We start from the raw sequence: 8,969 nt of genomic DNA on the forward strand, positions 1-8,969 counted from the left end.
TATGTGTGCATGACAACAGGTGGGACAGGATCAGGGTCGAGGAGATGACGAGAGATCATGAATAGAGTGGAGACCACGGACTTTGACGTTGCTGTAGATAGGGTTTGAACACTTGATAGCTAGTTGTTGAACTTTCGTCTGTATTGAATGTATGATGTACATGACTTGTACCTCATGTTATACTGATATGTATACGAGTATGATTTCCATTACGTTCCGCATTTAAAAAAAAAAAATTAGACCATATTTATTATAATTGATTAAATGGTCCCAATGACGATTATGAACTTGATTAGCGTCCGGGTCCCCACAACAGGTGGTATCAGAGCGATAGATCCTTTAGATTGAGATAGGAGCTAGTGAGCGGGGTAGATTGAGTTTTCTTTCCTGCTTTTGAATGCTAGCATGTCTTATTGCTTTAATACATGTTACTTGCTTATCTGATTTGATATAGTAATATGTTTTATTGAGATTGAATCAGCACCGATTCTGGATCAGCAGTAAGATGATCGGAGGAGGACTGAAATAGATTCTTGTTTGGGGTTACTAATCCTTTTGATTATCAGATATGCCTCCGAGAAGAATACCAGAACAGGGTAGTACTTCGAATCCTCCGATGGACGTTACAGCCACTCCTATGAAGACATTATTGAAAAGGTTTCAGTCATTCCATCCACCGACTTTGAAGGGTACTGAGACTTCGGTAGATTGTGAGAGCTGGTTAGACGACATAGAGATGCTGTTTGACTCTTTGGACTACACATATGAGCGGAGAGTGAAACTGATAGGACACCAGTTGCATGATGTTGCCAAGAACTGGTGGATTACGACCAAGAGGGCCTTGGAGCATCGAGGTACGCCTATTACCTTGGAATGTCTTCAAAACCGAATTCTATCAGAGATTCTTCCATGTGTCATACAGAAAGGATAAAGGTGCTGAGTTTGCGAATCTGAGACAAGGGCAGTTGAACATTGAGGAATATGTGTCTAAATTCTCTACACTACTGAGATTTGCTCCACATGTGGCCGACAATGAAGAAGCGGTGACTGATCAGTTCATCAATGGCTTGAATCCGGAGATATTTACATTGGTGAACACTGGGCGACCAAACAACTTTGCTGACGCCCTGAACAGAGCAAAGGGAGCCGAAGTCGGTCTGATTAGATAGAGAGGAGCTTCGTTTGTGCCTCCAGCACCGAGATCAGAACAACCACCTCCTCGATTCGAGAGTGGCGGTGGTAGTGGAAAGAAAGACTTCCTGAAAGCTAGGGGAAAGCAGTTCAAGAAGTCTGGCACCAGTTCTTCCAGTTCTAGTGGCTCGAGACAGACTGGTCAGGGCCAGAGTTATACCGGACCCTATTGCAGCACTTGTGGAGGGAAGCATTCCACAGAGCAGTGCAGAGGAGTGTTTGGCTCTTGTCGTATATGTCGACAGCAGGGACATTTTGCCCGAGTATGTCCCCAGAGAGGTGCACAGGGATCCCAGGCAGCAGAGTCATCTGGATCAGTGGCTCAGACCGGGAGACGACCATCTGGTGTCCATTCTTTCCAGCCAGCACCGTCTACCCAGTCACAGCAGAGGCCAGAAGGAAGCCAGACAGTGAGCCAGCCTCCGAGAAAGCAGGCCAGAGTTTTTGCTTTGACTGAGGAGCAGGCACAAGATGCACCTGATGATGTCGTTGCAGGTAACTGTTCTATTTCTGGTTACCCTGCTTATGTATTGATTGATACTGGTGCATCACATACATTTATTTCTGAGAGATTTGCATTGATGCATGCATTACCTGTTGAGTCCCTATCTACTGTAGTATCTGTTTCTTCTCATTTGGGGAAAGGTCTTGTATCAGTGACTTCTGTTAGATCTTGTATACTGCGGTATGATGGGCATGAGATTGAGCTAGACTGTATTGTGCTTGGGCTGTCTGATTTTGACTGTATTATCGGTATCGATATGCTGACCAAGTACAGGGCTACAGTTGATTGTTTCCACAAGATAGTGAGATTCAGACCTGAGATGGCTGATGAGTGGAAATTTTACGGTAAGGGTTCGAGAGCTAGAATTCCTTTGATATCCGTATTATCTATGACTCGATTATTGCAGAAAGGAGCGGAAGGATTCCTTGTATATTCAAGTTGATTTACTGAAGTCGAGTCCATCATTGACGGACTTTCCAATGGTGTGTGAGTTTGCTGACGTCTTCCCAGACGAGATTCCTGGATTGCCTCCGATTCGAGAGATAGACTTCAGCATTGAGTTGATGCCAGGTACAGTTCCGATTTCTAGAGCTCCGTAGAGAATGGCACCGATTGAACTGAAAGAGTTGAAGGATCAGTTGGAGGATTTATTGGCCAAGGGATACATCCGACCGAGTGTATCTCCTTGGGGTGCTCTCGTGTTGTTTGTGAGGAAGAAAGATGGTTCAATGAGACTCTGCATTGATTACCGGCAACTGAACAAAGCAACAGTAAAGAATAAATATCCATTGCCCCGTATAGATGATTTGTTTGACCAGTTGCAGGGTTCTTCTATTTATTCCAAGATCGATCTGAGATCTGGATATCATCAGCTGAGAGTCAGGGATTCTTATATCTCGAAGACAGCGTTCAGAACCAGGTATGGACACTATGAGTTTATTGTCATGCCGTTTGGTTTGACCAACGCGCCAGCTGTGTTTATGGGTCTGATGAACCGTGTATTTCAAAAATATCTCGATGATTTCGTGATTATTTTTATTGATGATATTTTGATTTATTCGAAGAATATGATTGAGCATGCAGAACATTTGACAACTGTGTTGAAAATTCTGAGAACTGAGAAATTGTATGCTAAACTGTCAAAATGTGAGTGCTGGTTGAGACATGTAGTATTTCTGGGTCATATCATATCCGGAGATGGTATATTAGTTGATCCCAGCAAGGTTGAGGCTGTGATTTCTTGGCCGAGACCGACATCAGTGCCAGAGATTCGTAGTTTTATGGGTTTGGCAGGATATTATCGTCGATTCATCAAAGATTTTTCTAGTATTGTCAAACCGATTACACAGTTGACTCAGAGGAATGCTCCATTTGTTTGGTCTGAGGAATGTGAGACCAGTTTTCTTGAATTAAAGAAAAGACTGACCAGTGCACCGATCTTGACGATTCCATCAGGTACAGATGATTTTGTGGTTTATTGTGATGCATCTCATCGAGGATTGGGTGGTATAATGATGCAGCGAGGGCATGTTATTGCTTATGCCTCGAGACAGCTGAAGCCACATGAGACTCGTTACCCAATTCATGATCTTGAATTGGCTGCCATCGTCTTTGCTTTGAAGATATGGCGACACTACCTTTACGGTGAAAAGTTTGAAATCTATTCTGATCATAAAAGCTTGAAATATCTCTTTTCACAGTCAGAGTTGAATATGAGACAGCGAAGATGACTTGATTTGCTTAAAGACTTCGATTGTGAAATCAAATACTATCCGGGGAAGTCCAATGCAGCAGCGGATGCATTGAGTCGAAAGGTATGTGCTTTATCCTTATCGACAATAGGTGTTTCAAATTTGATTGAAGACTGCTGTTTGTCTGGATTGGTATTTGAGACATATTGTAGACCGTTGAGATTATATGCTATTCAAGCTGAACCAGAGCTGATTTTGAAGACTTAAAGCGGCTCAGAAAGTTGATCAGAAAGTTCAGAAATCGATTGAGATGGTCAGATCAGGTCATCAATCAGAGTTTCAGGTACGTGAGGATGTACTGTATGTGAATAATCGTATTGTTGTGCCGAATGTTTCAGAGTTGAGACAGCAGATATTGACTGAAGCGCACAGCAGTCGATTCAGTATCCATCCTGGTGACAGAAAAATGTATAACGATCTGAAAGGACAGTTTTGGTGGAAACAGATGAAGACTGACATTGTAGAATTTGTTTCCAGATGTCTGAATTGCCAACAGGTGAAAGCGGAAAGAAAGAAACCCGGAGGACTGTTACAGAGTTTGTCTATTCCTGAATGGAAATGGGATCACATTTCCATGGATTTTGTGACGCAGTTACCGCGTTCCTCCAGAGGTTTTGATGCGATTTGGGTGGTGATTGATAGAATGACCAAATCCACATGTTTTATTCCGTACAAGATGACGTACAGATATGACCAGATGGCTGAGATATATGTCAGAGAAGTGGTCAGATTGCACGGAGTGCCGAAGTCGATTGTTTCAGACCGTGATCCTCGGTTTACTTCGTACTTCTGGCAGAGCCTGCAGCAAGCTCTCGGTACGAAGTTACATCTGAGTACCGCATATCATCCACAAACTGACGGACAGTCAGAACGGACGATTCAGACATTAGAAGATATGCTGAGAGCTGTAGTGCTTGATTTTAGCACTAGTTTGCAGGATGCATTGCCTCTCTGTGAATTTTCGTACAATAATAGCTATCAGACGAGTATTGAGATGACACCTTTTGAAGCATTGTACGGAAAGAAGTGCCGATCCCCTCTTTATTGAGATGATATCTCTGAGGTTCCTGAGATTGGACCTGACATGATCAGAGATATGACTGAGAAGGTAAAGCTGATTCAGAAGAAAATGAAGACAGCTCAGGACAGACAGGCAAAATATGCCAACCTTCGACGCAGACCGTTGGTATTTGAGGTTGGATACCGAGTATTTCTGAAGATTTCACCTTTCAAAGGAGTTGTCCGATTTGGCAAGAAAGGAAAGTTATCTCCAAGATACGTTGGGCCGTATGAGATTCTTGAGAAGATAGGAGATCGTGCCTATCGACTTGTCCTTCCGCCTTCTTTATCTGGAATACATGATGTTTTTCATGTAGATATGTTGCGGAAGTATCTCCTTGATGATTCTCAAATTATTCAGCCAGATGAGGCCGAACTTGATGAAAGTCTGAGTTATATTGAGAAACCGATACAGATTATTGATCGTAAAGAAAAGAAACTCAGAACAAAGATTATTCCTCTTGTGAAAGTGCAATGGACTCGTCATGGAACTGAAGAAGCTACTTGGGAGACTGAATCAGATATGAGGCAGGAGTTCCCAGCGCTATTTCACTGATGTGAGTCTTCTATTTTCAGTTTCCATTAATTTTGTCTGATTATTGCATTTGATACGATTTGATTGCCTGTGATTTCGAGGACGAAATCATGTCTCAGAGGGGGAGAATTGTAAGGCCCGAGATATTACCATTTTAATCCGAGATTATTTAATTTATGAATTTTGGAATGATGAATTAAATTCCATGATTTTTGTAATTAATTAGGATTGAAATGGAATTAAAAAGAGTTTTGAGGACCAAATTGCAAATAGTGAAGAATGCAGGGGCTAAAGTGCAATTATGACTTGAGTGGGACACTTGTCATGCTTTGACATATAAAAGTTTCAATCCCTTCACTTTCCTCCAGCAAGAAACGAGACAATTTCTCTGAGATTCCCTCAAAGCATCATTTTCTTTAGAATTTTGATTGTGTGAGTTCGATTATCAGATTTTGATTCCGGACATAGTACTGTACTCCTCTCGATACGAGCTACAACTGGACGTAAGTTTTATTGAGCTCTGTTATCATTTGAAATTATGATATTGGAGAAATTATTATTTGATCATTATTATGTGTTCTTGGAATACGAGACATCGTAGAATCGAAGTCAGATCGAAGAACAAGTTGATTTTGGAATTGTTATGATTTTCTGATCATATTGATTGAGAATTGAACAGATTTGAATTACGGATTGATTACAGATGGTATTGGACATGAGTTATGATTTGTAATTAATATATGTTGAGATTGTATTGACGGGGATATTCAGATTGTTCCGTTATGCAGTTGATTTTGAATTAAATCCAGATTGATCAGAGTTGGTATTGATTGGAATAGTATATTGATATGGTACTATTGATATTGTCATTGCCAGATTGAGGGTTGACAGACTTTGAATTCCATACAGGAACGACATCAGAATTTCAATAAAAGAAAGGTATAAGTCAATGTGGTACTGGGAGAATGACTCGAGTAGGATATACTTGAGTTTCCCGAAATCACATACTTATTGTTATTATATGCATTGATTTGATTATTATATGATGTTCTATTGATTTATAGGAAGCATGTAATAGATGACTATTAGACGAGTGATCTTGTGATATAAGTGCCTGATTGTGGTGGGATCGCCACGGGCACATTGCACGATGTCACGAGATAGTGTGTTGGCGATTGTGCCACAGTCTGTGACGGATAGGTCAAGACACTGGATGTTTGGTTATATCGACGTGGATAGAATCGGAGTTCTTCTATTACTGTTGGTCGATATAGGAATGCCAACGTCTGGAAACCGGGATCCCTAGACTAGGATTGAGTCTAGTCTGAGTCGTGGAGTCACGAGCATTGTTGACAGTTTTATATTGATTATGTTTCAGATTTTGATACATATTGCTGTTATATGTCCATGCTTTTATGTTTATCATATGATTGCATGTTCGTTGATTTATACTGGGATTATATTCTCACCGAAATTATCCGGCTGTTGTCGTGTTTGTATGTGTGCATGACAACAGGTGGGACAGGATCAGGGTCGAGGAGATGACGAGAGATCATGAATAGAGTGGAGACCACGGACTTTGACGTTGCTGTAGATAGGGTTTGAACACTTGATAGCTAGTTGTTGAACTTTCGTCTGTATTGAATGTATGCTGTACAGGACTTGTACCTCATGTTATACTGATATGTGTACGAGTATGATTTCCATTACGTTCCGCATTTAAAAAAAAAAATTTAGACCCTGTTTATTATAATTGATTAAATGGTCCCAATGACGATTATGAACTTGATTAGCGTCCGGGTCCCCACAGACCTTGTAATACATGTAACTTGTATGTGTCTATATGTAATGCCCAAGATTTTATATCGTGTTAAATTACGATTATTGATTTTTAATCGAGATAATTATGAAAGGGCTAACCGAGACACGAAATGAGATCGCGTGTGAAAATTGATGTGCGAGGACAGTAGCATTGGCGCACATGCGCGACCGGATGCGCGCACATGCGCCAAACAGGCAGAAGACCTCGCGCATATGCGCGGAAGATGTCGCGCATATGCGCGAGCCTATGCAATTGAGGTCCAGAAGACATCGCGCATATGCGCCAGTAATGTTACGCATATGCGCGAGCTGCCAAGGCCGAGAGCAGTAGGTCTCGCGTATATGCGCCAGTAATGCCGCGTATATGCGCGAGTCATGCAAAAGGAAAAATCGACATGTGGTGTATTATGCAACGTTGGTATATATATATATTATATATATATATATATACATATATATATACACATGCAACTCTTTCCTCAGAAGAAAGAAAAAACGAATGTTGAGGGGGAATTGCTTGTTGATTTCAGAGTTTGATTTATGATCAATCCGGCCGTCCAAATTTGAATCCGAGTAGGACACCGTGTTCCTAGCAACGACAGCTACTACAGGACGTAAGTTTTGTTATGTTTTGTTAAGATTTGAAATTATGCTATGTCCAGAATCAAATACGATTCATATATAGTGTTCTTGACATAGTAGACATCGTAGAATCAAAGTCAGATTAAGAAACAGATTGATTATGGAATTGTTATGAATTTCAGAGTTAAATTGACTGAGATGTGATGTCAGATTCGTACGGTGGTTGATTATAAGTTATTGGAATTAGTATATACTGGTGTGGTATCACCGGTATCGCAAGATTGTACTGTTGTACCGTCAGAATTTGATAAGACGGGGATGTTTTGATTTGAATAAAATATTGATACAGTATATTGATATTGTCATTGCCAGATTGAACATTGACAGGCTTTGAGTCGAGACTTCAATTGTATCAGAGCGACAGAATAAAAGGTATAAATAAATGTTGATTCGGGACTGCACAACTCGAGTTAGGTTTGACTTGAGTTTCCCAAAATCACATACTTTATTTTATTGCATTGATATTTGCAGATTATCAGATTGATATGTTTAGTCTATTGAATTATAGCAGAGCCAGAGTTTGAGTCTAGGGCAGATCAGCCTAGCTAGGGCAGAACCGCCGAGTCTTTGTCAGAACCGCGAAGACTCTAGACTTACGGTGTATCGATGAGCTTAGATGTAGATCGACGTCTATTGTAGACATTCGATACAGCATACCAAAGTCTAAATTAGATCGGGATCCCTAGGTTAGAAATAAGTTGAGATAAGATAATAAGTCATTGACTTAAATACAGATTCGTATTGGTTCATGTAGTCAGATTGGATCCATGTTTTAATGATTGTTTATGCTTTTATATATGTTTTATATGATTGCATTGATACATTGTTTATACTGGGATATTTATATCTCACCAGAGTTATCCAGCTGTTGTCTTGTCTGTATGTGTGCATGGCAACAGGTGGGACAGGTTCAGGGTCACAGAGGTGAAGAAAGATCGAGTTAGAGTGGAGACTACGGACTTGGACTAGAGTTAGGGTTTAAACACTTGTTATATAGTTGTTAAACCTTAGTTGAGACTGATTGTATATAGTGCAAGATTTGTACTTTTAATACTGACGTGTATGTTAAGATGTATGTCATTACGTTCCGCATTTAAAAAAAAATAAAAAAATTTAGACCCTATTTATTATAATTAATTAAAATAGTCCCAATGACGATTAATAAGATGATTAGCGTCCGGGTCCCCACACTATATATATCTATCTATTATATTATATATATAAATATGTCACTCTAATTGTGAATTTACTTTCACACCCTTATTAATCATTATGACTTTATTATATATTGTTATTTTATTTGACACCCTTACCCTTATTAATTGTGACTTCATTAATATGTCACTCCAATTGTGAATTTACTTTCACACCCTTATTAATTATTATGACTTTATTATATATTGTGACTTTATTTGACACCATTACCCTTATTAATTGTGACTTCATTATCTATTATATATAATAG

The sequence above is a fragment of the Primulina tabacum genome, chromosome 16 (genome assembly GCF_025594145.1).
Source record: "Primulina tabacum isolate GXHZ01 chromosome 16, ASM2559414v2, whole genome shotgun sequence".
Lineage (NCBI taxonomy): Eukaryota > Viridiplantae > Streptophyta > Magnoliopsida > Lamiales > Gesneriaceae > Primulina > Primulina tabacum.